We start from the raw sequence: 25,784 nt of genomic DNA on the forward strand, positions 1-25,784 counted from the left end.
ACAACTTAATATGAATTCTCCAGGGTTCTGAACTTGATCCTTCTCTTTTTTCTCTTTGTGTATGTATGTGAATCAGTAGTTGATAACCTCAACAGATTATTGAAATCACAGGACTGTACACTACACCAATTAAATCAGAATTAAGTCAGAGTCTCTGGGGAGGGTAACCGGACACCAGTATTTTTTTAAAGAGCTTTCCAGGTGATTCCTCTATGTAGCCAAGGGTTAGAGCCTCTGTTACAGCATCTCAGGGTATTCTTGTCCACTCTGGTAGCATCAGTACTCAACCCTGTATGCATATTAGAATCACCTGGGTATAGTTGTGTGCCTTTTTAAACCAATGCCTTTGTTTCCCACCTCCAGAACTTCTGATTTATTTAGCCTTTGTGGAGCAAAGTATCATCTTTATCATCTTCCCTCTATTCTGGGAAGTAGAAGGATGTCTTCATAAAGGATACTAAGAATTTCTGAGAGAGAAATGAATAAATGCCTGACTGATTAGATAAATACACTTGCTGTCGTTGTAGAAATGAGATTATCAAGTATGTTAGAAATGTGTTTGAAGCAAGTAGACACTGAATTGAGAACCTGAGGAATTTTCTAATAAGTGAAAAATATTTGTTAGTTCATGAATTGTGTGATGTATAATTTGACAGCTAAGAGTTCCAATTTCCTTCTCTTCTGACAATTATCTACGTGAGATTAAAAGTGTGGATGAGCAGATATCACTTTTTAAAAATATTTATTTATCTGGTGCTGGGGATTGAACCAAATGCTTGCTTGGCACTCTACCATTAAGCTATATTATCAGCTCCAAAACTACTTTTTTTTTTTTTTTAATTTAAAGAATTATTGACTGGAATTGTAGCTCAGTGGTGGAGAGCTTGCCTAGCGTGTGTGAGGCACTGGGTTTGATTCTCAGCACCACATGTAAATAAATAAAATAAATAAATAAAGGTTCATCAACAACTAAAAAAAAAGTTTTAAAAGAGTTATAGACATAAAAAGTTGAAAATTTAATATGGTGCACACCTGTGAATCCTCTACCTAGTTTCTGCCATAGCAACATCTTTGATCTGTAGTTACAGATCAAAACTAGGAAAGCGATGTTGGTACTAAACTATTCAATAGACATCAGACTTTCTCCAGTTTTCATCAGATTTTACACGCACTCATTTATGTGCATGTATTGTCTATCAGTGTTATTCCACGTATAGATCTGTGTAACTGCTATCGCAGTCAGGATGTAGAACTGTTCCTGCAACGCAGGAACTCCCTCATGCTGCCCTTTATTAGTCACACCCACCTCCAACCCATCCCTTGACAACCACTAATCTTGTCTCCATCTCTATACTTTGTCATTTCAAGGATGTTATATAAATGGAATCATAAAGTATATAACCTTTGGAGGTTCACTTTCCCACTTAGCATAATGCCCTTGAGAGCTATCTAAGTTGTTGCCTGTAATACTGTGTTCCTTAAACCAGAAAATGCAAAAGAGATACAAATTGAGTTTGAAAATGTAGAACAAACTTCTTTTATCTGAAGCATATTGACTCAGGTCTTTTAAAAGACATTTGGATTTATTTATCCCAGTTAATGATTAAAAGTATATTTTAAAATTCAGGAGAGATTAATTTTTATATTATTAGAGAAATATTAATGGAGGTTTCAGGTATCATTTAGAAAGAAATATAAACTCAGATTGCGCAGTTTGAAATTATGCCCTGAAATGTGATACATACTTAAAATATAAAAATTCACAAAGTAAACTCAATTTGCCACTGCTACATACTACCAAGGGCCAATAAGTATTTTATGGACTGTTGTGTTTGGTGGAAATACAACTCTGGTGAGACTGATTTAAAGTTTATTTAATTTAAAGAAAGTTTTCTTGATTTCACTCTTCCTGAGAAGTGTTTTCTTATTTGTCATAACCTTTTATTATCATTACTTTCCTAGCAAATGCTACCCTGATTCCCACATTCAAATGTATTTTCAATTTTATTCATATTTTTGAGCTACTGACAGCTATCAGTCTTCTGACAGGTAGTATTTATGGTAATATGCTCACAAATTGTTTGAAAGAAAAGTAAATGATTTATGTCTTTGGGTTTAAGAGGTTAAATTTGATTTTATTGTAATAAGATACTTTGAGACATACTTAGTTTTGCTGCTGTGCGCCTGCTGGAGTTATTATGCCATATTGAGCAAAAGCTTTTATCCATGTTTAGCCAAAAGATATATCCACTCTTAAAAAGAAAAATTTCTATTCTTGTTCAAAGAATTGACTTCTGAGTAGATTTTGGGGAGAATCTTTATTCTGCTAATGCCTTACTTATATGATACAAATATACAGTAGTTTAACAAAAATACACCTTAACCAGGAGAACAATTTATTCCAGCCTTATTCCCCTTCTTGATTTGTAGATGCCATTTTCATCTATGCTTTCCAAACATAGCCAGGCTTCCTGTTCAGCCCTTTGGTCCTTATTCTTCCACTTATCTTTCCATTCACAAATGTTTCTTCATGTAGACATGAATAATTTATCAAACTAAAACAAAAGTAAAAGAGGGAAACATAAGTAGTCTTCATATTCTTAACTTATTCAAGTTCTTACAGACTAATAAAAAAGAGAAAGAAGAAAAGAAACTGCTTTAGCTTTTTCATTGCTGTGACTAAAAGATCTAGCAAAGAACAATTAGAGGAGGAAAACTTGATTTTAACTCATAGTTTCAGAGGTCTCAGTTCATAGACAGCTGACTCCAGACTTCTGGGCTCAAGATGAGGCAGAACTGCAGAAGGGTGTGGCAGAGTAAAGCAGTTTAGGGACTGGCCACCAAGAAGCAGAGAGAGCTTTGCTCTCCAGGAACAAAATATAAAGGCTGGTGACCTACTTCCTCCAGTCATATCCTACCTGCCTACAATTACCGCCCAGTTAATCCATATCAGTGGGTTAATCCATTGATTGGCGTTAAGATCTCATAATCTTATAATTTCTCCTTTGAAAATTCTTGCATTGTCTCACAGATGAGCTCTTGGGGGATACCTCATATCTAAACCATAACAAAAATAAAAATAAAAACTGGGGAAAGGGATGTAAGGTTGGTTCAACACACTCAAATCAATACATGTAATTCATTACTTAAATACAATTAATAGAATAAATAAATTAGTCAATTAAAAATAGAATTAAGGATGAGAATCACATGATCACCTCAATAGATATAGAACAGGTCTTTCATAAAATCCAGCACTCATTCATGTTAAAAATGCTGGAGAAACCAGGGACAGAAGGAACTTACTTCAACATTATAAAGGCTATTAACAATGAACCAAAAGCCAACATTATGTTGAATGGAGAAAAACTGAGAGCATTTCCTCTAAAATCAGGAACAAGACAAGGATGTCTACTCTCCCCACTTCTATTTGATACAATACTTGAAACATTAGCCAGGGCAATCAGGCAAGAGAAGGAAATTGAAGGGATACAAAGAGGAAAATAAGAAGTCAAAATATCTCTGTTTGTTAATGACATGATCCTGTAGGACCAAAACAAAACAAAACTCCAGCAAAAGACTTATAGACCTTATAAATAAACCCAGAAAAATAGCAAGACATAAGATCAACACCAGTAAATCAATAGCTTTCCTATACTCTGTAGTGATTTTGCTGATGAAAAATCAGGAAAATCATCCCATTTGTAATAACCTCAAAAAAAAAAAAAAAATACGTGGGAATTAATCTAACCAAAGAGGTAAAGATCTCCACAATGAAAATTATAGAACACTGAAGAAATAAATTGAATAAGATCTTAGAAGATGGAAAGGCCTCCCATTTTCTCAGATAGGCAGAATTAACATTGTCAAAATGACCATACTACCAAAAGCAATATATAGATTCAATGAAATCTCTAGGAAAATAACAATAACATTCTTCACAGAACTAGAATAAACAATCCTTATATTCATTTGGAAGAATAAGAAACCTAGAACAGCCAAAGGAATCTTGAGCAAGAAAAGTGATGCATGAGACATCATAATACCTGATCTGAAATTATATTACAGAGTTATAGTAACAAAACCAGCATGGTACTGGCACCAAAACATATATGAAGACCAATACAACTGAATAGAAAACACAGAAACAAACCTACATACTTACAGCCATCTGATACTTGACAAAGCTGTCAAAAATATATGTAAGAGAAAAGACAACCTTTTAAACAAATGATTCTGGGAAAATGGAATAATCATATGTAGAATAATGAAACTATATCCCTATCTTATACCCTGCATGAAAATCAAATCAAAATGGATCAAAGACTTAGATATAAGATCAGAAACCCTGCAACTGCTAGAAGAAAATATAGGTGTCAACACTACATCATATTTGTGCTCCCACTGATTTCCTTAATAAGATCCCTAAAGCTCAAGAAATAAAACCAAGAATTAATAAGTGGGATGCCATCAAATTATAAAGCTTCTTCACAGCAAAGAAAATGAGTGAGAGTGTGAAGAGAGAACCTACAGATTGAGAGAAAGTCTTTGCCATCTGTCAGGGGATTAATACCCAGAATATATAAAGAACTAAAAAACAGCAACAACACCAAAACAAAACAAAAACCCAACCAATAAATGGGCAAAAGAATTAAACAAACATTTCTCAAAAGAAGAATCACAAATGACCAAAAATACATTTAAAAAAAAAATGTTCAACATTCATAACAATCAGGAAGTACAAATCAAAACTACAATAAGATTTCATTTCCCTGCAGTCACAAGGACAACTATCAAGAACACAAATACTAAATGCATGTGAGGATGTGAAAGAAAAATTACACTTGTACATTACTGTTGCAACTGTAGACTAGTAAAACAATTCTGGAAAGGAGTATGGTGATTCCTCAAAAAGCTAGAAACAGAACCACTATATGACCCAACTATCCTACTCCATGGTATTTATCCAAAAGAACCCAAGTCAGCAAATCAGCATACTATAGCAACATAGCCACCTCAATGCTTATAGCAGCACAATTCACAATTGCTAAATTATGGAATCAACCCAGCTGCCAGTCAGTAGGTGAATTAAATGGATGCAAGTGGAGAACATCATGGGAAGTCAAATAAGCCAGTGTCAGAAAATCAAGAGTCAATTTTTTTTTTCTCTCATATATGGAAGCTAGAGCAAAATGAGGGAAAAAAGGAGGGGGAAGATCAGGTATCATAAAGATATAGAGAAAATCAGTAGAGTAGAAGAAGGAGATTGAGAGAGGGAGGAGAGATGCGAAAGGGAAGGAAATGCAGGATGAATTTAAAAATCATGCTCTCTGCATATACAAATATACCACAGGGTATTTCACCTTTATGTACCCAACTACTATGTATGACTATAATGCTCTAATAAATTATACCAAAAAAATGGGAAAATATGAATGTGCATTTTATAAAGAGGGGAATAATATGACCAATAAACGTGAAGAAATTCAAAGTTAAAAACTAATAAATTATATTTTTTTATCTTTTGACTTTTGAGCATTTATAAAAATGATAATTTCCAGGTTTGGCTATCAGCATAACAGGCATTTCACGTAGCTCCTGGTGTGAGGTAAAATTTAATATTTCTCTTTTTTTTAATTAGTTCTTTTTAGTTATGGATAACATTAGAATTTATTTTGACATAATTATAAAACCATGGAATATAATTTGTTCTAATTCAGTCCCCAGTACTTCCCCTTTCCTTTCTCTCCTCCCTCCCTTTGTTCCCTTCCTTCTATTCTACTGATTTTTCTGCTATTTATAGCTTTTTTTTTTAATTACTTGTGACAGCCGTATGTGCTGGTGATATTCACTATGGTATGTGCATATTCATACATGCACATAGGAACGTTAGGTCAGATTAATTCCACTGTCTTTCCCTATCCCATCCCTCCTCCCTTCTGTCATTCCCCTTTGTCTAGTCCACTGATCTTTCTTTGATTTTTCTTTTATCTCCCCCACTCTTATTTTGGATTAGCTTTGGCATATCAGATAAAACCTTCAACCTCTGACTTTTGGGGACTGTTTATTTTACTTGGCATGATAGTCTCTAGTTCCAGCCATTTACCAGCAACTGACATGATATCATTCTTCTGTATGGCTGAGTAATACTCCATTGTGTATATATACCACATTTTCTTTATCCATTCATCTGTTGAAGGGCACCTAGGCTGGCACCATAGTTTAGCTATTATGAATTGTGCTGCTATAAACATTGATGCAACTGCAAATTTGATAATATTTCTAAAGAAAAATTTTAATATGAATCAAATACCTTAAAAATATACAGATATGTCACATTGTTAAACTCTTATATTATTTACAATAATTTAAAAATGGAAATAAAATTAATATCATAACATAATGGCAAATAAATTATTGACTATTCATATGATACAATTTTATATACTTAAATGATCTTATAATATAAAAAATGCTTTAAAAGATGTCCATAAAACATTACTGAATGAAAAAAATTATTTAACTTGTATGTATGATTGAGTATGCATTATCTCAATTTTTTATGGTGAGAGAGAAAGACGATACATTTTAAGAACTCCTAACTAAATACCAGTAGAGGTCTTCTCTACAGAAGAGTCATGGTTGATTTTTCTAGTGTGTCTTAGTGTGTTATCCAAGCTTTCTATAACACACATGATTTATTTAAGAAGGCGGAAAAGCTGAAATGATTTTGAAATAACATGCGATATCTAAAAATGGATAAATATGAATAGTCAAAGGCTAAAAAAGTACTGTGGTACATCAGAAGTCCTAGCTGATCCTGCTTTGATTAATGTTAGGTATGGTTTGAGATAGGAGTCAAATTTTACTATTTTTCACATGGATATTCACATGATATTTCTCTTCATCTCTTCTAGTCTTTTGTACACTATTCAGCGTCAGGCAAAAAATGACACACAAACACATACACACACACACAAAAAAAAACAAAAACAAAAACAAGGAAAGAGCAACATATTTTCAAGAGAAAAAGCAGTCAGCAGAAATAGACATGAGAGTGATGAGATGAAATTTTATTGGAAACTCTCCATACACTGATGGAACTTGCAGACAATGAGGTGCTACTGTGTGGGTTATAAGGTGGCCAGTTGACTTTCTTATGGGAACTCACAATATCTGTTATTTTATTTTAGGTATTTTTTTTCCAAGGAAATTTATTTTTTTCCATAAAGAATTTCTAAACCTCAGACAACTTGGCATAGTTAAAGGGAACTAGCAGCCCAAGTGGTTTTGCTATAGTCTTTCAACCAATCATTGTTTCAACTTTATCCCCCATGGTTTCCACTGTGAATATCTCCCATTACTGAGTTTTCCCAAGGTTTAGATGGGCAATTTGGCCTGCTTGTCATTTATATTCCCCTTTGCACAGGATGGAAGAGTTGGATTCTCTTGGCTTATGAGCCAGTTCTACCCTAGAACAGCTTTCTTACTAACCCACTGTGCCTCAGATTCATCATCTGTTCAGTGGAAAGAACTTATCTCACAGTGCTGTGAGATTAGCTGGATTAATTTATGGAGATTTTATAAGGCTTAGCACATAATGAGTGCTCTCAAAAAATTATTAGGTGTTATCAGCTCTTTCTCTTCCGCTTATTCCTTGGCCACTTTATTTTCTTTTATCTTCCCCCTCCCCCCCCCAAAAAAAAAAAATCAGAGACCTGTTTCTAATTGCTATTTCCTCTCACATTCTTTTTCTTGTTTGACATCTTTTTTATTGTAATTTTTTACAAAATTTATAAAGAAAGGCAGAGGGTATAGCTCAGCAGTAGAGTGCTTAAACAGTGTGCACAAGGCCCCAGGTTTTCGCCCTAGCACTAAAAAAATAAATAAATAAATAAAATTAAATATATATATATATATATATATATATATATATATATATATATATACATACATATATATATATATATATATGACAAAGAAATTTGATGTAAAAGTGTGTTCAATATACATATTTAACTAAAATTCATCTAACTGACAAATTCCAAAACGTTAATTCCTACATAGGCTCTCTTCAGAAGTTTTTCAGCTTAGGACTGCATAATCATGGAGATAGATAATCTCTAAGATTCCCTTCCAGCTTGAAATTTTACAAATTAATGACATAAAAAATGTCATTAAAATGGTGAATTTTATCTTTTTAAAGAAAGTTCAAATCATTCACATTTTTTACTTCCTTTCCCTGGGTGCTGATTGGATATTGGTTGACTGATTGACAGGTGTGAAAAGTACTTTGGGGCAGCCCTTTGGAAAGGACATGGAAAGCTATATAAATTCTTTGATCAAATTTAAATACCCTTAAGCAATATCCATTAACCTTGGATATCCCAAGCTGTTCTCCCAGGCTCTACAACTTACTCAAATCTTAAGCCATGTTTAGTGTAAGAAGGAGCCATTCAGAAAGAAAATATGAGTCAGTGTTGTTTTAACAAATGCAAAAAAAAAAAAAAAGAAAAGAAAAAAGAGTTTGAATATTTTTACAAATATATTTATAGTAGTAACACCATATTATATATCTATATTATTTGTATTAAATAAGTTACACTAAGCCTGCTATAAAAGATCACATTATTTTATTCAAGTGAAAAAAAATATAATATTTACCAAGCAAAATAACATTTAGGTTTACATCTGTGGCTTCTTTATCATTTTTAGAACAGTAGTTTATTGATGTTTATTTTTCTCATAAGCACATTGTTGCTGTATATTTTCTAGTTGTATGTATATGAATACATGTGTGAGTGGATGCATAGCTGTCTACATAGACATGTGTTTGTATATGGGTGTGTGTGTGTTTGTGTGTGAAAGAAAGTGAGAGACATTATCTATCAAGACCCAGATTCAGCTGGTTTTAATGATTTAAATGTAGATTTTATTCATTTAAAATTAAATTCAAATAATTTTGAGGTGGGTTGGGGAAATACAAGGCAGAATAATTTTGAAATAAAGTGAAAAATATAGGGGGATCCCCTTGCTGTTAGCTATTTTGACCCTGAAATAATATCCCAAGAGCACTGGAGGAGGCTCGATCACTTGAATCATTTAAAATTGGACTGGACTAAGCTCGGGGAGAATATACCGTTGGGAGTAATCATGCTTTGACAGAGAAAGACTGAAAGATCTTTTCCAATTCTAATTGCCGTGATCCTGTGTAATTCAATTTGAAATGTCCTTGCTATTCGAATTCACAAAGATCCTATTTTTACTAACTCTTTCTTTTTCATAATCCTGCTTCTGATATCACTGTTCCTTTAAAAGGAAAAAGAAACCCTCAAGCCTAGTTCCCAAGTACTCATTGAATTACACTCCTTATTTCCTTTTTTTCCCCTTCAGACGACTGTTGTGCAGACTCAGGCTGCTCACTGGGGCTGGGCAGACAGACAGTGATTATCATCACCCCCTGCTTTCATCCATTAGCGCGGGGTGTTAGCAGGTAAGGGTGAGGGCTGACAAAGAGGTTTTCAAAACTGGTCAGCATAAATGCTTCCAGGAGGCCAATTCAGGATAATCTATTGAAATATGGATCGGAAATATTGCCAGCCCAGGCTGAATACCTCTATCTGTTGTATTTAAGCCAAGGCAGTAGAATGCTTTCATGGGGGAAAAAATAACAAAAGCCATAATTACATGTGGAGAATTGTCTGTTCACATCATTTGGGGTTAATTTTGTGAAATGGTTGCCATTCTGTCTGGGTCCAGCATCTGTCTCGGCCACTTTATTTGTTTTGAGATGCTTCAGGGGTAAGATCCCTGGAGACTGAGTCCAGGAGGCCTTCTGGTTTCCAGGAGCCAATTTGTGATGAGATCAAAGGAGTGTATAGTCCCAGGAGCCTGAGTTGTACTTTGGAATTTACTGGTATATCTCATTTTACACAGCACTTCCATGTTTGAAAGTATTAGGAGATAAATTTTAGCAAATTAAATTTTATTAACCTATTAATAAACTACATTTTCCATTGGAAGTGTCTCCTGGATTCTGAATTTAATTTTTTTCTTGTCTATCCAGTAATTAATGATAAAAATTAAAGTGGAGCCCTACAATGGAACTTTTTGTTAGCTGAAAATGCTTTTATGATATTGGTGTTTCGTTGCAAGTTTTCTTTCCAATGTTATTTATTTTCAACTATTTGGGAAATAGAGAACAAAAACAAATGAAACAATCATTCTGAAAATCTGAAGTAAAAATTCCCATCACACCCCAAATAGTAATTAATCATGCCTTAAAATTCAACAAATGTATACAGAAAATATTGAAATTATTAGAACAATAAAATTTTCCCATTCTGTGTTTCTAATTTTAGTTCTTTTATTCTTAAAACATTTCAAATTTCTGGAAAAATATAAAGAGAAACATAACAAGCACTTATTATATTCCAGTGGGCATTTTTAAACACAGATTATTATTTACAAATGTAAATAAAGTTCCTCGTTGATGTATTTTCCCTTTCTCCCTTCAAAAAAATAACTTCTAGTCCTACCTCAAAATGTGACTTGTTCCTTCTCACTGCTTTGGAAATCCAAACTTTCTTCTTAAAATCCAGCCTTCTTACATTCCACTGAGCTGTTTATCACCTTTATGGAACCCTATGCTATTTTTTTTTTTTTTTTAAACTCAGAGGCACTCAACCACTGAGCCACATCCCCAGCCCTAGTTTGTATTTTATTTAGAGACAGCATCTCACTGAGTTGCTTAGCAAGCCTCCCTGTTGCTGAGGTTGGCTTTGAAGTGTGATCCTCCTGCCTCAGCTTTGCCAGCTTCTGGGATTACAGGCATGCACCACTGCGGCTGACAAGGAAACATACACTTTTTAAAGGATGTAACTACTGCTGTTCTAAACAAGAAAAACCCTCACTTACATTCTCTGAGCCTGACTCTCGAGGGACAGGACCTCACCTTGCCTTTCTCCACAGACATGGGATTGGAGGCCCAGAGACGTGAACTGCACGGAGGTACATAGCCTGCAACAGAATCCCAGTTACTTCAAATTTCAGAGCTATCGAGCTTACCACACTGTTCTGTGCTTCTTAACTCTGTATTTGACACACATTAGCTCTAGATTAGTCTTCAATTCTATTGCACTTAAGATTTGCTGCTTTGGATATGTTCTTAGTTTTGTAACAGAGGTAGGCTCTGGTTTCCTAGACTGAATCTCCTATGAATGCAGGATTTTTTGAATCTTTCTTTCAATTGCCCACTCACCTCAGAGCATCTAGTATGGAGCTCTGCTCTCAGCCTTTTCTGGCTGATGAGGGTCTAATTAGCCTGAGATTCCTCTCTGACAACCAGCCAGAAAATTTCTGTGTTGAAAAATCTATTATGGCAGAGATTAAAACTGGGATCTATAGTTATTATGACAGGGTGAATGGAATGTCACTGAGAAAACAAATTTACTACATTTCAGCTCAACAACTTGTTTGCTATTGCATAAAGTCCAAGAAAAATCTCTCTGATTCATCATGTTACTTTTCTTTGTCTGCTAGTATATACTGAGAATTACAGACAAATTCTGCCTATCATGTACAGTGCAGTATAAACAATTATGAGTAATTTTACTTAAAAAAGTTATTTTATGAGGAGAAAACAAAAGTTTGAGAAATTGCTGAAATAAAAAAAATTGCAAAGTATAATGCAGTTCCAAGGATGACTATTTATGGTGTTCAAATTATATTTTCCAGAAGTTTGGATATAGGTGCCCTGTGGCCAGGTGTGGATGCAGAATGAAGTGCCTCCTCTTTACATTTCATCTTGAGAGATCATCTTTCAGCAATGAAAGAGAATAAGCAATGAGCTAATCAGGTTTCAAAGGTCTATTTAAAAGACACTTAAAGAATTTTACGGTTCTCTCTTTGCTGCATCTACTGCGAGAATGAAGACCATTCTCAGCAATCAGACTGTCCACATTCCAGAAAATGTCAATAGTACTCTGAAGGGATGCACAGTTATTGTGAAGGGTCCAAGAGGAACCCTCTGGAGGGATTTCAATCATATCAATGTAGAACTCAGCCTCCTTGGAAAGAAAAGAAGAGGCTACAGGTTGACAAATGGTGGGGAAATAGAAAGGAATTGGTCACTGTTCATACCAACTGTAGTCATGTACAGAACATGATCAAGGGTGTTATACTGGGCTTCTGTTACAAGATGAGGTCTGTGTATGAGGAACTTCCCCATCAATGTTGTTATTCGGGAGAATAGGTCTCTTGTCAAAATCTGAAATTAAATTTCTTGAGTGAAAAATACATCTGCAGGGTTCAGATGAGGACAGGTGTTGCTTGTTCAGTGTCTCAAGCTCAGAAAGATGAGTTAATCCTTGAAGGAAATGATATTGAACTTGTTTCAAATTCAACCACTTTAATTCAGTAAGCCACAACAGTGAAAAACAAGCATATCGGAAATTTTTTGGATGGTATTTATGTTTCTGAAAAAGGAAGAGTTCAGCAGGCTGATGAATAAGATCTAAGAGTTATCTAGTCACAGAAACACGTCCTGGAGTCGATTTGATATTGATATTTCAATGATACAATAAAAGATCTCTATTGACTTTGGATTTAATCCTTTCCAACAGGTTGAATAAACTTTAGTGTCCTTTCAAAGGAACAGAAGAGGAAAAAAAAAAAATTTACCTCCTGGCATGGTGACACATGCCTGTAATCCAGCCACTGGAGAGGCTGAGGCAGGAGGATTAGGATTGCAAATTCAAGATCAGCATCAGCAACCTAGTGGAACCTGTCAAAAATAAAATAACAAAGGATTGGGAATGTGGCCCAGTGGTTAAGTGCCCTGGGTTCAGTCCTGGGTATTTAAAATAAATAAATAAATAAATAAATTTTACTACTATTGAATTTTTTTTTCTTACTATGAAATTTACAAAGCAGATTTTTAAATTAATAGACTATTATTTTTAGAGCAGTTTTAGGCTTACAGAAAAAGTCGATAGAAAGTACAGAGAATTCCATTCTTGAATCCTCACTCCACTTCACAGTTTCTTATTAATATCTTGCATTAGTGTGATACATTTGTTATAACTGAGAAAATATAGATACATTATTGTTAGTTAAAGCTCATAGTGTACATGAGAATTCTCTCTTGTACTGAACATGAAGTGCATCCACCATTAAAATATCATCAAAACAGATTTTAAATTAACAATATATCATCAAAAGGGGCCTATAAGTTGCCATTTTGAAGCATTTAACTGTATTGAAACAAGTTAAATAAACTAAAACTAAACCAAAAACTTAGTGACCTTATCTTTTACAGTTCCTTCCAGACAGAAAAGTAATATAGTAAAAATTAAGTAGTCTTTTCTTTGAAAATTGTAGTTATTTTGATAAACAATACTGTCAAAACAGCAAATGCAAACCACACATACTTTAGCTGGTTCTCTTTCGGGTACTGTTTTCAAGGCTTGGTGTAAATACTTCATAGTTAAAAGTATGTCTACCCTTGAGGATCACACAGCCATTTAATTTCTGTTCTGGCATTTGGCCTATTGTGTTTATGAGGTTCTATTGAGAAATGAAATTGATGATTTCTTCCATAACCACAAAGAAACTATTGAGAGTTACTGATTTCAAACCACTATTATAACCTTTCAAATTTTTCTGGAAAAAATGTTTTCTTTCCAAAATGGGGGGGAAAAAAAGAAAAAGAAAGAAAGAAAAAAGAAAAGGACTCCCTATTAAATGTCTGTTTGTATCATACCATCTCTCAATATGTTGACATTTCATCTCCTGATGACTGGTGATGGAAGGCTAGAGCTCCCATCTGTAGTTTGGAATCCACTAGGTGAGAGAGATCACTCATTGGCCTCCTCTCTACTGGTTTCTCCATATATATATATTTTTTCTTTGTGTACCAGGGATGGAACCCAGGAGGTGCTTAACCACCAAGCTACATTCCCAGCCCTTTTAACATTTTATTTGAGACAGGGTCTCACTAGGGCCTTGCTAAGTTGCTAAGGCTGGCCTTGAACTTGAGATCCTCCTGCCTCAGCTTCCTGAGTCCCTGGGATTACAAGTGTGTGCTATGTTATATGCCACCCTGCCCCACTGGTTCCTCCTTGTTGAGGCATTATTTTCAAGAAGAGTAGGCTTGTATCTGGGCTACCCTTCCTGCCATACACAGCAACTTTCTTGTTGATATACATTCACTGATCTTGTTTTACCTCCACAGTCCCCTGAGGACCTGAAAATCAATGGTGATATTTTCTCCAGTAGCTATCCTCTTGTGTGCACAGTCATTTTAAGACTTTTTTTTTTTTTTTTTTTTTTTTTTTTTAGATTTAAAATCCTAACTGCCATGCACAACAATTTCTCTGAAGCAATGGTTCTCAAAGCCCACAGCAAATTTGACCCCGGGGAGATATTTGGCAATGCCTAGAGATGCATTTTGGTTGTTACAAATGGACAGGGAAGGGTACCAATGGTATCTTTCTATCTAATGAATAGAAGCCAGGGATGCTGCTAAATAGCTTACAGAGGACAGGATGGAGTCACTTCCAAGGGTTACCTGACCCAAAATGTCAAAGTTCTGAGGTTGAAAAATACTTCTCTTGAGTTTTAGTCAGTTGGTCCTTTGTGCCATCTCATGTTGAAATACTTGGACTTAAAAGCATTACATCCTGATTCTTATATCAAGATAATGCCTGGTAATAGTGGAAAGTGGTGTTTTCCTATCACCTTGTTCAGAAATAAAGCTATAATATTTGCAAGATAGATAACCTTAGTTGTCATTCATAATGTAAACTGTCACAAGGGATAAGAGATTAACTGATTTCACTGCCAACTTTTACAGTGTCATTACTTTCCCCTCTAACTACCTCCTTAATATCCTTGCTGACCAAGATAGTTTAAAATGGAAGACAATTAGAGGCTTTTGCTTAGGAAAAAATGAAGTATTTAGGCACAAAAATAATTCACAGTGGACCTCTTATATAGGATGCTTAAAATATTCTTTCATTAACAGATTTCCTTAAGTGGCTCTTTGTTACTTAATAAGAATTCCTGTTGTTGCTACTGTTGTTTTCATGCATAAACACCAGCATCTATAGATTTCCAGGGTGTTTTTTTAGAATTTCACACCACTTGACTTTATGTTGTTGTCTGATATGATTTTTCAATCTTAAAATCCCATTGCGTAAAAGCTAGTTTGTAAATACACTGTAGAAGCCATTGTAGACTGGCAATGAAAGAACCAGATCATACATACTCACTGACAGTTTTGTTTAACCATGATAAAAATTTAAATCTTTTAAATTAGTTGCCAATATTTTTTTTAAAAAATTAGTAGATTTCTCATAAAAATTGAAATTGCTCTCTGGTAAATGGAAAGATCTAGCATTCAGTCCTAGCATCCCTCATGCCAATGGTCTAGTGCAGGAGGACAATGACTGGAGACTTAAAAACAGGCAGTTGCAGGCCAGCTTACTCAGGTTCCCAACCAGACCATCAGGCACCTGTCATCTGTGCCCTTCTGGTCATGTGAGTTTGCAACCCCTACTTGGTTGCAGTTGAGTTCTGTGGTTGGTGGCTAATATAACCCAATCCTTGGCAAGAATTTAAAGAATTTAGCAAGTCCCTGGGGAAGGGAAGGCTGGGACAATTTGGGAGGATGGCAGGAAGCCTGCTGAGAGGGGAGAGAGTGATCTGCAACTGAACGAAGGGAAGGGGTCAAGGAAAGAGCCACATTTAAAAGTGAAAACAGATGAGGAGGCTCCAGTCTGCCTACCAGTGTCTTCCCCCAGAAGAACCTGAACTTTGGTAAGAAGAAGGCAGACCAGGTAGTGAAAATGAAGAAAACTACGTTTATGACCATGTCAGAGGCACTCTAGAATTGAACTAACAACCTGTATGTCATCTTTACCCAGAGGGTGGGCTCCTAGTCCTGGTCTTTATTCCTGAGCAATCCCCACAATTAGAAATGGAATCCTGGGAGGACCCCACGAGGCAGCATCAGAACAAGGCAAGGGTGGTGTGATGTGGGGAGTGGAGGAAAGACACAGGCAGAGGTGGAGGAAACAAGCCACTGGAATTGAAAGGTGAGAGCCCAGGCCAAAGAGAAATAGCAGGCTACGGAGAGATGGGACAGAAGAGAACAAGGAAGGCAGTTTCTGGCTTCCTCCTCCTTCCTTTGTGGGAAGCCTGTGTTATGGTCTCATATCTAGAAGACCCTGGGGCCCGCTTGTTCCTCTGTCTGTAGTGATATGAGGTCCCCTCATTGGTCATTCTCCAGTTGTCAGTTCCTGATTCCTGCATTGGCTATAGCACATTTCCTCTGAACACTGTATTTGACTATTTTTCTAGTCAAACAAGGACTGGAGAAAAGCCCAGGTGGTCTGGCCCCATAGAGCTTCAGAACACTTGCCCCAGCCCCTCCCCCTGCCTCAAAGCAGGGTAAACAAGAGGAAATCTTTAAACTACAGTCTCTGCCTGACTCTAGAATGAGATGAGGAGAAAAAAAAAAATTAGGGGATGGAGAAAGGTGAGGAAATCAGTTGCTTGGCAGGCATTAAGTCTTACTTGATGCAAAGGAAAAAAAGAAAGACATTTGCAAAAGAAAAGGAGCGAGAGAATATTTAAATCATTTCTGGAAGAATTCTCAGGAAAATACTATGCTAACCTTGTTTGTTTATATATAAACAGACAATGCAATTTACCAGTTAAAACTGGATTCTTCTAAGGGTGGAAATAAAAGTTGTTAGTGATTTTTCCAAGATAACATTGACTTGAGACTGGCCACTGAAGACCAGGCCATCAGGTTTCCCTAGTTAGGGTCAAAGTAAGGAAGCTTCCTGTAGACTCATAGCCCCAGGCTACTAATTGATTTATCGGCCTTGAGGCCTGGGCTGTAATCAATTGTATTATGATGTAAAAAGTGAAGGCTGAGATTGGTTAGGATCATGGGGAGTGCTTCTAAGAATCTAAGCATATAAATCTCTAAGCATCTCTAAGCATCTAGATCCCCCAGGCATTTAAAAAACGTACCCAGGAATTCAGTTTGAATTATCTGGGTTGGGCCTAAACAAGAGGTGTGATTCAGGCTGGTGATTCCAAAATGCCGCCTACCCAACACTCTGCATCTTCTCTTGGGGCTCTAGGAGCCCTTTCCCTTTCTCTTCTCCTTTATTATCCTGTGCTGACCTAGTAAGCCCTGGAACTAGGGAGTTTCCTCCCACAATTTTGGGGCAAGAGAAAGTAGGAAAGTGAAATTTTGTATTTAAGCTGAGAATATGTATCCCCAGTCAAGGTAACTGATTTTTTTCTTTTCCACCCAGTAAAACCTATAAACCAGATCTGTAACAGCTCTTTTGCATCACAGGCATACAGATTTAAGAATGCTTTGGCTAGCTTTTTATCACTACCTAGAACCACACAGACACATTTATTAAATTGGCTGTTGTACCTATTTAGTGTTCAGAGATGTTGACATCAAATCTACCTCTAGACCCCAAGGATTTTAATTCAACTTGTATTTGTGGAGCATCTGCTAGGGTTAGGTTATAAGGAACTGTCATGGTTGCTGCTGTACTATAGAGATGCCAGGGGAAATCTTCACTTGCAAGATTGAGTCTATCTGAGAAGTAACACTCACATCTGGAAGAAGCTGGACTCTTAGGAACAGCTCTAACCAAAGTGTCAAATGACCACATGCCAGTAGATAGAGGAAATTCATGAGAAACATTTTGAATCCTCTCAGAAAATCACCAAGGGATTATATAACCCTCAGCAAGTCTTCCTGGAATCTTCTTGTCTCTGCTCCTTCCGCCTTTTCTCTTTTCTCTCGGAATCTCAGTATTTCAATTTCATCTCTAGTCTCAATCTCTTCTCACACAGCTTGCCATGGTCACTTGCTATTACCTTTCTCTCCGTCCACACCCACAGACCCTGATCCCTAACTCTAGCTCCAGTAAAACTTTGCTTCCCCCCCTCCACCCTCTTCAGAGATCTGTTTCCAGGACCAGGATTCTATCTCCTTTAAGATGCAAATCCTGCTGCTCTGCTCATATTCTTATCAGGATAGGAGACCTGTCATCCTGAAATGCCCAAGCAGCAAGTCTACTCAGTCACAGTGGCCTGGAGCTGAAAGAGGAGGGAGGAATGTTATGGTTGCTCAAAAATAAACATATTTGCTCTCTCCCTCATGTATATGTACAGGCATAACTTCTTAGAGGGCCATACACCAGTTGTCATGAAATACTGTAGAAGGATTCAGGAATGATTTTGTGTGAGAAAGATACTTATGATACTTTTATTACTGAACACCTTTGTAGTGTATGAGTCAATGAAGTTTGGCCCAAGAAAAGAAAAGTGCCTTTCATTGTACAGCTGATATTGATTTTTCACTATAATGGAACAGAAACAATTATTTATTCTAATAAGGGTCAGAGTGCAGATATGCACAAACTTTTAGAAAGAAAGTTAGCACATAAGATCTTTCAGGTCCATAAGAACAACGTAATGTAACAAAAATGGAAGTGGCATGATTTTTTTCTTGTTCATATCCTCTTTCAGATTGAGAACTCTTTCCTAGACTGAATTGTACACCATTGTAACCCTTGCACCTCCTACAGTGCCTAAAATATGAGAGGGCATCATTTCATGAAAAAATAATACCAGCTGGCATTAACTGAGCATTTGCCTTGAACCTGCCATCATACAGCAACCTCAGAAGCTCAGCCTCTGATTTTCTGCCTTTCGTGGTGTCCATAGAAATGAGTATTCTATGGTAAGGTCTTTTAAGGTTTATATCTTATAATTCTTGAAGATTCTTTTTCTTTTTCCCCCTTCCTCCTTTCCTTTCTCTTTCCCTTTTTCCTTCCTTCCTTTCTTCTTTTCCTCCCTCTGTTCCTTTCTTGTAAACATTTAGACCACAACTGCCCAACAGAAACAATGGTACCCCAAAATGTGAGAAACAAAATCTTAATTATCTTAGTAGACACATTAAAGAAATAAAAAGGAAGAAATGAAATTCATTTTAATAATATGTTTTAACTCAATATATACAAAATACGATCATTTCAATTTGTAATTAATATGAGCAAAAGCCCTTATGAGAGACTTTAAAGTCTTTTTTTTTTTTTAATTCAAAATCTGGCATGTGTTTTACATTTTCAACACACTTCAACTTAACATAGTCATATTTCAGAAGCTCGATAATTCCATGTACCCAATAGCTATGGTATTGGACACCACAGTTTTGGGCCATATGAGTGAGAGATATAAAATTGCCAACCAGTCACCTGAAGTCTTTCATTTGAACAATCATCTTTTTCTTACCTATATCTAAAATGGCATATTTATTTATATACTGCTATCTCATATGTGCCACATCATGCAATTTACATTGGCAGAATGAATAAGTGATAGTGGATTACATTATGATTTGTTTTAGAAGGATAAGATATTAAAGAACTTCAGCTAGGGGGAGGGCTTAGCATTAATAATATGAACAGTATTGAACACATGTTGTATCCCCTGACCTTAGTCCAGCTGACACTTAACAAACATTACCTTGTGTACTGCTCCCAGCATATTGTACCAGATTGATATGATTAGCCTCACGTCTACGGAGAGATTGACACTTAATGATGTTTAGTAAGTTGCTGTAGGTGAGCATCATTGTAAATTGCAGAAATAGATTTGATACTGCATTTGTTTGATTTCAGACTGAACTCTTTTCACCATGCCGTACTGCCTTTGCAAGATAAGAAAACAGGCTAAAGAAACACCACAAAGTTTGATCAAGTTACAAAAAAGATCATTGCTGACTGACATTTTTTTCTTTCACTTTAATATTATGTACAGAAAGTAACAAATACTCTTTGTCTCTACACTTTTTCAACTTGTTTCCTGAACATGTCTTGGAAAATTAATGCAAAATTCTTTCAAAGAGAAGTTTAGAGAGAGAATATATAACCTACATGACATGGTTCAAAGTGAAACAATAAGGAATTGAGTTGTTTCACTAACAGTAGGAGTAGAACCAAGAAGCACCATTACTTCATCCCTTTGCTGAACCTCTTCTAACTACCTTGTTAGATAAACTAGGGTGCTAAATTAGGCAAGTCTCTTCTTTACCTACTCCGTAAAGTAGGCTGCCTGTTGAAAGTCAGAAAATAATGCATTCCTGTGCATATGTAATTGTACAGATAATTGCCTCTATCATTTAAAAATATCATTTGCCAAAATGGTGTCTATGATTAATTATGTACATTTATCATTGAGTCGGCTCAGGTACATTATAAAATCCTTTCCCTAAGCTCATGCATATTTCCTCCCTTCTTGTTTCTTTCAATGTAAGTCATTTAGTAATTTATTTATTTATTTATTTTTTTTGTTATTCCTTAGGCCATAATTCACCTGCATAGGAACCAGTAACTAAGTTCCTCTGGCTGCAGAGGGGTTGCTTTTTCACTTAGAACATCAAGGAACAAGGATGATGTTTAAAATCTCACTTTTGTTTTATAGACTCCTGGGGAAAGGACCATTTATTGATGTTCAAGTATCTCCATTACCAGTTCCTCAGTCTCACTGTGTTTTGGGGGCTTCAAAGTCAAATGGTAACAAGAAAAGAAAAAAAAAATAATGAGTTAAAAATATAAAAGTATACAGTAATACTGCAATCCTGACATGTGGAACTTACTTAGTGTGAATATATCATAATTAAGGATAGGAGCAACGATTAGAGAACAGCCTAAGTCTTTAAAACAGAATCTCCTACTGGTCTCTGCTTCTGCCCAGCCCTGGAATCTCAGAACAGCCAGAATGATTTTATTAAACCAAAGTCCTTTTCTTTTCTGTGAACCCTCTATGCTTTTTCCTTCCTTCTGGACTTGAGTTAAAATCTCAGTTTTCGCAAAGGCTGGTGATGGCTAAGAGATCTGGTCTCTGCTATTCCAGGACATTGTCTCCTTATGTTCATTCCTTTACTGGCTCTCCTCAGCCACTGTAGCCTCTCACTATTCTCTCAAATTCTGTGGGCATTCTTTCTGCTTAGAGCCTCTGTGCTTGCTGTTCCTTCTTCCTGGACTGCTGTCCTGTCCCACATATTAGCATGGCTGCTTCTTTACCTCCCTGAGTTATTCAATGTCATACTCTCAGCCAGACCTCCCCTGACCTCTCCCTCTAAGATGCCAACCTTGTCCCCCATTAGAGCCTGCCTATCCTAGTTCCTTGTGTGATCTTATACACTTGCATGTATCTTTCTTTAATATATATATATTTACCTATTAATCCTGTATATTAATTTATCCCCTACTATAACATAAGCTCTTTAAGGTATGCATTTTAATCTGTTTGGTTCACTGATGAATCCTTGGGTGTTAGAATAGCACCTGGCACATAGAAGGTGTTTAAAGAGTGTTTGTTGATTGATTGAATAATGGTGTCTTGTATTTTTATTTGTTAAATCTGGAACCCTATTCCCCAGAGTATGCAAGATGGCTACTGGCTGCTCCAAACCTATATCTATATAATGCAATATACAAAAGAAGACAGTGCTTTCAATCCAAGTTTCCTTTATATATGTCAGTGGGAACTTAGAGTGGCCTACCTCAGTCACATATTCTCCTCTGTGGTGGTGCTAGGGCCAGGGTGGTGTTGCAGGGTGATTGATTATATGACAATAGATCGTATCACCAGAAGAGAATGAAAAAAGGAGAAATTCTCTGACATAAGGAGCTTAGGCAGACAGGCTAACATCATTAGTCCACTGTAGGACCTGACACTTACACAGTAAGTTACTCTTTTAATTTGTCTGTGTCACTTGCAAGACTTTAATATGAGTTCTGTGATGACAGGGGCCAGCTTGGTCCTTAAGGAATGGCACTGAATAGGTAGAAAGGGGTGTATTAGTCTGTTTCTGTTACTGCAGTGATTCGTCTGAGGCTGGGTGTTTTAAAAAGAAAAGAGGTTTCTTTATCTCATGGTTCTGGAGGTCAACAAGCATGGTGCTGGCATTTGCACAGCTCTGGTGAAGACCTCCTTGGCTGGGTCACATCATGGCAGATGACTTGTGGTAGGATAGTGTGTAAAAGGGAGAAGCACAAAGTCAGCTATAGAACTCCAGAGAGTGAGAAGGATCCATAAAAGGATCCACTCTTTTATAAAAACTCCTTTTGTGGAAATTAAGTCAGGGTCCTTGGAGAACTGCCTTAACCACTTCCAAGGGCAATACAGCCAATGATCTGACCAGCCACCTTTTAAAGGTCCCTCCATGTCTAAACATTGCCACACTGGGAACCAGGCCTCTAACACATAAATGTTTGTGGGGAGGAGAACCCCATATCCAGACCATAGCGAGGGGGTGACCCCTTTCCTGCTCATCATAAAGGGTCATGGCTGACAACCCTGTAAGAAAAGATAGATTAATGAGAGAAAAACTTAAGACCCAAAGACCCAGGGAGAACACCCACTTTTATGAAGCAGGAACAGCTGTGCAGACTATAACCCAAAAAACTAGGATATGATCTAATAATAATAGACAGAGGGGAAGCTCAGCAAGGCCTGTCTGTTCAGATTTTCTTGGTTCCTCAGTTGTAGCATTTCATCCGCCCAGGTGTGGGGCAGGACCCCTCTGAGGTGAGGGTCTACTTTCTTTATGCATAACTGTTAGAAAGGTGGGGAAATCTAGTGATAATTCTAGTTTTCATGGCTGTCTTTGGGGTTCTATCATCTATGACCACCTTGAGGAAGAGGAATTCCAGTTTCGATGGCTTACCTCAGAGGAGCATGAGGACTGACAGACAGGAGGGCAAGGAGAAGGCCAGACAGAAACTTTGCTTCTGAGGCTGCTTCCATGGCTTTCACTTTGGGGTATTGTTTTCTGAGTCTTAACACACATATTAGATTTTTCAACACATTTATGAGTGAACAAAGGAATGAATGACAAGCTCCATGTGAAGCCATTATTAATGGGTTATTTGGTGGCATCAATACAAGGCAGGATGTTATGGGACTTGAGATAGCGGGGTGAAGCTGTTTATACTTTGGATTTACCTGTCAACCTAATCAAGCACCACTTCTCTGGGAGTACTTAGAAATTAGAATTTTGAGTTTGCCTGGTGTAATTTCATTTTCCTTGGTCCAATTATGACTGGCTTCCTTTGAGGTAGCCACACTTCTTTGAAAATAGGGAAGCTTTCGATTAGGTCTGGATTCTAGCCTTGCAAGTATTTCTTGGAAGTTGGTTTCCTGTCTCTCTGCTTGGGTTCATTGTGTGGGCTTCTCTGCTTAAACCTTTTGAGAGAAATCTTTCTTTTCCAAATCTTTGAGAGGCACTTTACTGTTATTCCCTTTTATCTCTGCTGCCTTTATATAACCTGAGATCTGGTTCTTAATAGAAACCACAAGAGAAAACACAGTGTAAAATACTAGAACACTCATTCATTCATTCATTCTACACTATATATACTAATAGCATGCTTACTACATGCTGTGCAAAATGTGGACCGTGGAGAGATGGTGGAGAGCACCTGGACTATAAGGGGAAGCAGATGAAATACCTACAAAGTACACCATTTCAATCAGTGTGCAGGGAGTATGAAGAAAAAGAACTCAGTGCCATGTGGTTATTTAGAGGAGTCCTGATCCATTCTAGGGACTCAGAAGAGATTGACTAAAGAAGTAATATCTGAGCTGAGAGTTGAAGAATGAATACAAGTTAAATAGTAAGGGGATTAATTGATTCAGGCAGAGGGGACACCATAAGCAAAGACCTAGAGATAGGGAGATGCACAGGTTCTTTGAGGACATGACTGTAGGTCAGAGCGGCTGCAGTTATTGAATGTGGGGATAAGTCTATGACATGAAATCAAAGAAGGCGGCAAAGGTCAGCTTGTGCAGGGGTTAGTATGCATGCTAAGGGGTCTAATCTTATTTTGAGAGGTAGGAGAAGCCATTTAAATGGTGGAGAGTGGCATCATGATTTCCCTTTGGAACAGATCATTCCAGCTGCAAAATGGAAAAAGATATTGAACAGAGGTTCCCAAGGTCTCATAGGAGGCAACTTGATGTATAAATGAGAATTTGGAAGATTAATTTTTATATTCCTTGACTGAGTCCTCTGCTTTCTCAAGTCAGTCAGCCAGACGTTCTCATGTGGAAACCGATGAAGGACTTCATCCTCACTTTAGCATATTGAAAAAAAGTGCCCAACAGGGTGTGGCTAGTTCTGCTGGATAAATAGATACACTTCCTGAACTCACTACCTTTGAGGTATCAGAGTTTAGTCATTAAAAAAAAAATCAGTGAGAGGACTGGGAATATATGTGATGCTGGCAACCTGTCCACCCTAGAGCTACATCTTGAGAGACAGCTGCAACAAAACAAAACAAAAACCCTATAATTGGAGCTGAATGTGAATGTGGTTATTAAAGAAGATCATGCTAGTAAAGAAGGAAAAGAGGTCTAAAATACACCTATATTTAAGGAATAGGTACTGTACATTTATTAGCTCCACAAATGCTTATCAAGTGTTCACTGTGTTCCTGGCACTGGGCGGTGAGGTAGCCAAAGAAACTAGCTGGAGATAAAAGAAGAGAACTCTGCAAATATGAAGTAATAAATGTCAAAGGATAAGAAAGCTTCAAGAAGGAGGGATGGTCAATCATCTAGTTGCTACAGAGAAGAAAGTACAATGAATACTGGAAAGACAACCTGTGGGTTAGACTGCATGTTAAATGGTACACATTAGAAACTCAGGTAAGCAGACAAGCTAGTAAGAAGTCTCAGGGATACTCCATGTAAAGGACCCTGACAAAATCCTCCTCCCATTGTATAACTTTAATTTATGGAAAGATGAGACTTGATATATAAAATTTCACTTTATATCGCATTTCCTTGAAACACATCTCTTCCATCTACAGAGAGCTGCACTACCCAGGGCCTGCCATGGCTGTCAGCCAAGAGTAGAGATGTTGTAATTTGAAGTTGACAGCAAGATGACCCTTATGGGGTCACTATAGTTTCTGTCTCATGGCAGATACTCCTGCTGAAATATGGAGGTGCCATGATGTTAAATCAATAGTAGTGAGTGATGCAGAGATTTGAGATGAAGCTAAACACAGCTTCCTTTGATTCGACCATTTCATTTTTCTTGCAGGACACTTTAGAAGAAGAATCACCTCTGTATAAATCATCTTCTCAGGTTTGCTATTCTAACCAAATGGCATTATCCAAAGAGGATTAGAAAGGCCTGAACATTAACGCTATTCATTTAGGGTTCCATGTAAGGTTTTGCTGAAGCAAAAGACTCTCCATAAAATTTATAAGGTAGCAGGAACAAATATTTCTGTTAAGAACATTCAGAAAGTTGTGATTCCAATTACAGATTTAACACCAAGGAACTCAGTAATGAAAAGTAAAATTGTGAAAGAATGATATTTGACCTAATAATATTTGTATTTTTATTTTCCATAATTTAAGAAGACAATGTATCTGATATCTATTGCTGTACAACAAAGCACCCCAAAATCCAGGAGCTTAAAACAAGAAACATCTATTCAGCGCAGGATCCTGTGGGTTGGCAATGTAGGCTAGGCTTAGTCATACAGTTCTAGCCCCAACTGGGCTTTCCTATGCCCCTGCAAGTGTGTGCCAGGTAGTTGTGCTTCTGGGATTAGCTAGGATGGTGCTGGTGAATGACTTATATATCTCTTATGAACCAGAAGTCTAGTAGGGCTTGTCCACATGGCAACTGGGCATGGGAAAAGAATTGAAGCCTGAAT

At 36.8% G+C, this 25,784-nt stretch overlaps 1 pseudogene; it reads left to right on the forward strand.

Moving 5' to 3' along the window:
• Positions 1–11,927: 11,927 nt before the first annotated feature.
• LOC143399286 (large ribosomal subunit protein uL6 pseudogene) lies at positions 11,928–12,511 on the forward strand (annotated as a pseudogene).
• Positions 12,512–25,784: the final 13,273 nt, after the last annotated feature.

Source organism: Callospermophilus lateralis, chromosome 5 (assembly GCF_048772815.1).
Source record: "Callospermophilus lateralis isolate mCalLat2 chromosome 5, mCalLat2.hap1, whole genome shotgun sequence".
Classification (NCBI taxonomy): domain Eukaryota; kingdom Metazoa; phylum Chordata; class Mammalia; order Rodentia; family Sciuridae; genus Callospermophilus; species Callospermophilus lateralis.